The sequence below is a fragment of the Rhinatrema bivittatum genome, chromosome 16, assembly GCF_901001135.1.
Source record: "Rhinatrema bivittatum chromosome 16, aRhiBiv1.1, whole genome shotgun sequence".
NCBI classification, from domain to species: domain Eukaryota; kingdom Metazoa; phylum Chordata; class Amphibia; order Gymnophiona; family Rhinatrematidae; genus Rhinatrema; species Rhinatrema bivittatum.
In genome coordinates, this window is record NC_042630.1 from 61442048 (window position 1) to 61448234 (window position 6187).

The 6187-nt window shown below is 44.5% G+C and overlaps 1 pseudogene; it reads right to left on the reverse strand.

Annotated features, from left to right (window-relative positions):
- Window positions 1–988: 988 nt before the first annotated feature.
- Window positions 989–1893, reverse strand: LOC115078447 (annotated as a pseudogene).
- Window positions 1894–6187: the final 4294 nt, after the last annotated feature.

The following is a 6187-nucleotide window of genomic DNA, read 5'->3' on the forward strand; positions in this document are numbered from 1 at the left end:
TGTTGTCTGAATATAAATCATCTTTACTTCATTCCCCCCAGCACAGCTCACTGCTTCAACAGGGGGGAATGAAGTAAAGATGATTTATATTCAGACAACAATCAAGGACTGAACTGCACAGGCAGGGTAAACAAACGGGAGTAGCTTGCTTATTACGGCAGTTACTACCCTAAACCAATTAGCTAGATACTTCACTTAGATGCAGCTCCAGCACTGCTGTCTGCATCGATGGTGGGGGTGGAAGGTAATTGGAACCAAAAAGTTACCAATAAGGGCCCTGACCTCAGCGGTCAGAGTAACAGATAAGTATGAAAACAAATAGGTGTGAAAGCTTGCTGGGCAGACTGGATGGGCCGTTTGGTCTTCTTCTGCCGTCACTTCTATGTTTCTATGTTTCTATAATAAGAGGTTTCAGCAAGCCAGGAAAACTATAAGCATTAATGAGACAAATCACTGGTCTTTTAAAGTTGACCCAGTCTTGTTTTACATGGATTGTCCAGAAAACTATGAAAAAAATAAAACTTAAAACATGTTTTTTTTTTGTACAAATAAAACTCCAACCTCAGCTAATGTTTTGGCTATCCTGCATCAGGGGGAACAAAGTAAGAGAAAAGTTAGCTGGATAAGGTGCACAGGTCTGCATCTCTCACCATCTCACGGTGAGATGATGAGAGATGCAGGTTACCATCCTCTTTGAACTCTGTGAGATTGTGACAGATCTGAATATGGGCACCTTGTTCAGTATGTTTTCCACCTGTTGCAGGTCTGCAGAAACATTAGCTGGGGTTGGGCTTTGTTTGCATGAAAAAAAATGTAAAAATTAAAGTGTTTGTTCTTTTCAGAGTTTTGTGAACAATCATCTAACTCATTTGTGTTGAATGATGGAGAAGACTGAGTTGTCTTTACAAGGCCACCTTACACAGATAAAAATATGTCTACCCACATCATTTTTTTTTTTTTAAACATTTCTGCTCCATTATTCCAGAAGCTATTTCCCTATGAGTTTCCTTAATGCATTTTTTATCTCCTTGTTCCTCAGACTGTAAATGATGGGATTCAGCATGGGGGTGACGGTTGTGTACACCACAGACAGGATTTTACCCTGCTGCTGGGAGTATGTTGAGGTGGGTCTCAGGTACATACAGAACACTGACAAATAAAACATGGAAACAACAGTGAGGTGGGAGGAGCAGGTAGAGAAAGCTTTACGCTTCCTCTCTGCAGAGCAGATCCTCAGGATGGCTGAGATGATGTAGATGTAAGATATGAGAATCACAAGGAAGGAAGGCACTGCCATGAAACCAGATTCAACAAACAATGTGGTTTGTGTGGTGGCCGTATCAGTGCAGGAAAGCTTTAACAGTGGCATGAGATCACAGAAGAGATGATTAATTTGGTTGGAATCACAGAATGAAAGGCGAGTGATATCCACTGATATCCACTGATCCAGGAGGTTACTGCCAGCAGGACACAGACTCTCTGATTCATGATGAGCAAATAGTGTAAGGGGTCACAGACTGCCACATAGCGGTCATAAGCCATAGTGGTAAGAAGGAAGGCTTCAGTACAGGCAAGGTCCAGGAAGAAAAACAACTGCAAAATGCACCCTACATAGGAAATGGTCTTATCCCCTGAGTGGAAGATCTCCAGCAGTTTTGGGGTGACGGTGGAGGTGCAGCAAATGTCTGTGAATGCCAGGTTACTGAGGAAGAAGTACATGGGGGTGTGCAGGCAGGGGTCAGCACGAGTCACTGTGATAATCACAAGGTTCCCCAGCAGGGTGATCAGGTAGATGAGCAGGAAGACCAGGAAGAGGGGAAACTGCAGCTGGGGATTATCAGAAAGCCCCAGAATAATAAATTCTTTCACCATTGTCATATTTTCCATGTCCATTGGGTTCATCTCTCCTATCAAGGTTAAAAGTTAAAATCTGAAATGTGTACATTAAGTAAACTTCCTTACAATTTGTTTCCCTTCCTGAGGATCAGGCCAGCAGCCCTGAGAGTCCTGGGTGATGATCCTTCCACTGAGCTCTGTGGCCTAGTCCTCAGTGTCCCTGAACCTTACAGATGTTGCAATGAAGGGCCAGCAGTGAATGTCTCTCATCTGCATCTTTTCAGCTGTCACGCTTGGCAGTGCAATGTGAAACACCACTAGCGGTGAGCATACAATTGTATTAACACTTGCATTCCAAATGCCTCATGAGCCTCTGTCCCGCATGCTGTTTAGAGAGACTGTGGTGCACATAAAAGGGATCGTTAATGTTTATTACACTGGGAATGACAAATGCAAGTATTATTGCCATTGTATGTTTGCTCCTGAGGAAGCAGCTTCATCTCTGTGGCTGGCATTGGTTGCTCTCCTGTTAACTGGGAGATATCCCCCTTCCCTTCAGATCTAGATAAACCTCCACAAAATATTAACGGGAAAGAGCTCCAATCTGTCACCTTCTTTGGGATCCAGGACAAGACCCTTGCAGAGGATTTCCTGACTCCTGAACCATTTTACAGCCCTGATATTCTATTCTCTCCCACACCGCTGATGCCTGTGCTGGAAGACAAGTGGGTGGGAATTTGCAATATTTACTTATTTCTTTAAAAACATTTAGGAATCGCTCAAAGTGATATACAATCAATATCATAATACACTTCAGTTACAATAAAACTAAAAGAGAACAGAACAAAAATCTGCACACATAATTAAAATACTTAAAATAATTGAAATGTTGAGAGTGTATGTGCTGTGTCCCTCACCTAACAGCCCAGGTTAGCCCCTTCAATCACCTTTATTTACTGCTGCTGCTCACCAGCTGTCTTTTCAGAGCTCTTTGAAACTTCAGATCTCGTTCTTCTCTTAGCGCCCCAGGAAACTCATTCCACAACTTCGGAATTGCTGCTGTAAAGATCTTTCTTGTAACCAAATTTTTCTAAAAGCTTTTACTGGTGGTAATTGCAGCTGTGATTTCTGATTTGATCTTTGCTCCCTCCCACTGGTACACCACTGAATTATGTGATCATCCTTACTGCTATTCCCCCATAATGTGTCTGAGAATTACCAAAATATGGAAATTTCAAATACACAACTTACCTGAGAGAGAAAAAGAGTCAGAGATTAGAGATGAAGGTGAGTGAGAGAATCGCTAGGGCAGGGAATCCCAAACCTGTTCTGGGAACCCCATAGCCCATCAGGTTTTCAGGATATCCACAATGAATATGCATGAGATAGATCTGCATACACTGAAGACCTAGCATATGCAAATATGTCATGTATATTCATTGTGGATATCCTGAAAATCTGACAGGCTATGAAGCCCTGCACTAACATAAAGGTCACTAACAGAAAGTCAGTGACAGAGCCGGGGATTAGAACTGAGGCACACGGAGATAAAGTGACTCCCCTGAGGTCACACACAGCGAGTCAGTAACAGAGCTGGGGATTAGAAGTGAGGCACACGGAGATAAAGTGACTCCCCTGAGGTCACACACAGAGAGTCAGTGAAAGAGCCAGGGATTAGAACTGAGGCACACGGAGATAAAGTGACTCCCCTGAGGTCACACAAGAGAGTCAGTGACAGAGCCGGGGATTAGAACTGAGGCACATGGAGATAAAGTGATTCTCCTGAGGTCACACACAGAGAGTCAGTGACAGAGCCAGGGATTAGAACTGAGGCACACGGAGATAAAGTGACTCCCCTGAGGTCACACACAGAGAGTCAGTGACAGAGCCGGGGATTAGAACTGAGGCACACAGAGATAAAGTGATTCTCCTGAGGTCACACACAGAGAGTCAGTGACAGAGCCGGGGATTAGAAGTGAGGCACACGGAGATAAAGTGACTCTTCTGAAGTCATACACAGAGAGTCAGTGACAGAGCCGGGGATTAGAACTGAGGCACACGGAGATAAAGTGACTCCCCTGAGGTCACACACAGAGAGTGACAGAGCCGGGGATTAGAACTGAGGCACACGGAGATAAAGTGATTCTCTTGAGGTCACACACAGAGAGTCAGTGACAGAGCCGGGGATTAGAAGTGAGGCACATGGAGATAAAGTGACTCCTCTGAAGTCATACACAGAGAGTCAGTGACAGAGCCGATGATTAGAACTGAGGCACAAGGAGATAAAGTGACTCCCCTGAGGTCACACACAGAGAGTCAGTGACAGAGCCGGGGATTAGAACTGAGGCACACGGAGATAAATTGACTCCCTTGAGGTCACACACAGAGAGTCAGTGACAGAGCCGGGGATTAGAACTGAGGCACACGGAGATAAAGTGATTCCCCTGAGGTCACACACAGAGAGTCAGTGACAGAGCCGATGATTAGAACTGAGGCACACGGAGATAAAGTGACTCCCCTGAGGTCACACACAGAGAGTTAGTGACAGAGCCGATGATTAGAACTGAGGCACATGGAGATAAAGTGACTCCCTGAGGGTCAAACAAGCAAAGGTAGAATGTTGATTAGAACTCACGAGTTCATAATATTTTGAGTTCACCACTTTAACACCAGTGCAAACAATATATTGTATTGCATGTGTTATTCACTTACATAGTTGCATATTCATCAGATTAATTTTCATCTGTTATTTGATGAGGAAAGCTTTTGTAAATCATGTATTTTAATAACATTTGGAAAACAAAAAGGATAGATGCCTAGGGCTTTTTCAAATCTTTATTGGAGTAGAGATGTGTTTAAAATATACAGCTGCTGCCTCGGGCTTAAACCCTCATTGGACTCAAATTTGTTAAGGTGGTTTGAAATTCATAAACCACTATTCTTAGTAAATGATCCGCAGTGGTAATAAATCTTGTCTCATTCGAACCCGATCATAGCTTGATGAAATTGAATCATCTCATTGTGCCTTGCGCTCCACCATCGGATATATGGTCTCAACTCTTTTCGAGAGTAGATGATTCAATTTACTAAGAATAGTGGTTTATGAATTTAAACCACCTTAACAAATTTGAGGCAGCAGCTATATATTTTAAACACGTCTCTACTCCAATAATGATTTGAAAGAGACCCAGGCATTTTGTTTTCCTAACTGCTTTTTTAGATCGCCTACCTTCGTGTTTCTTGGGCCCATCCCTTTTAATAATGTTTGTAAATTGTTTTGAAGAAAGCATGTTTACATTACTAATGTATTCACTGATGTCTGTCATCCATTTTGAACACAGAAACTCCTTGTAAAAGCAGAACAGAAATGCCTTTTTAAGTTAAATAAAATGTAATTGTTGAAAGTGTAATACTCACTAGGGATGTGCAGAGCAAAATTTTATGTTCATATTACTTATGTCCGAAAGGGGGTCCCACTTGCGGTCAATATGGACATAAAAAAAATTCAATGAGTTGGGTATATGTCCATATGTGCAAAAAAAAAATTTAAACCCCCTCACCCTCCTTAATCCCCCCCCCAGACTTACCACAACTCCCTGGTGATCGAGCGAGGAGTGAGGACGTCATTTCTGCAATCCTTGGCGAGAAGCATGTGACGTCGCGCCACGTCGAGTGACGCCGGCGTCACGTGATTCCCGGCGAGTTCGCGCCGGACGGCTCGTTCGGCCCAAAAAGAACTTTTGGCCAGCTTGGGGGGGTCAGGAGGCCCCCCCAAGCTGGCCAAAAGCTGGACCTCCTGACCCCCCCAAGCTGGCCAAAAGTTCTTTTTGGGCTGAACGAGCCGTCCGGCGCGAACTCGCCGGGAATCACGTGGCGCCGCGTCACTCCGACGCGGCGTCATGTGATTCCCGGCGAGTTCGCGCCGGACGGCTCGTTCGGCCCAAAAGGAACTTTTGGCCAGCTTGGGGGGGCCTCCTGACCCCCCCAAACTGGCCAAAAGTTCTTTTTGGGCCGAACGAGCCGTCCGGCGCGAACTCGCCGGGAATCACGTGGCGCCGCGTCACTCGACGTGGCGCGACGTCACATGCTTCTCGCCAAGGATTGCAGAAATGGCATCCTCACTCCTCGCTCGATCACCAGGGAGTTGTGGTAAGTCGGGGGGGGGGGATTAAGGAGGGTGAGGGGGTTTATATTTTTATTTTGGCTCAACAATCGCGATTTCCCACATATCCAACATATCTATGTTGGATATGTGGGAAATCCGATCGTTTATGTCGAATCATTTTTTTAAGTTAAAAAAAAATATGAGTAGCGTTTTACTTATGCGGTCAATCCGAATGCACACCCCTAA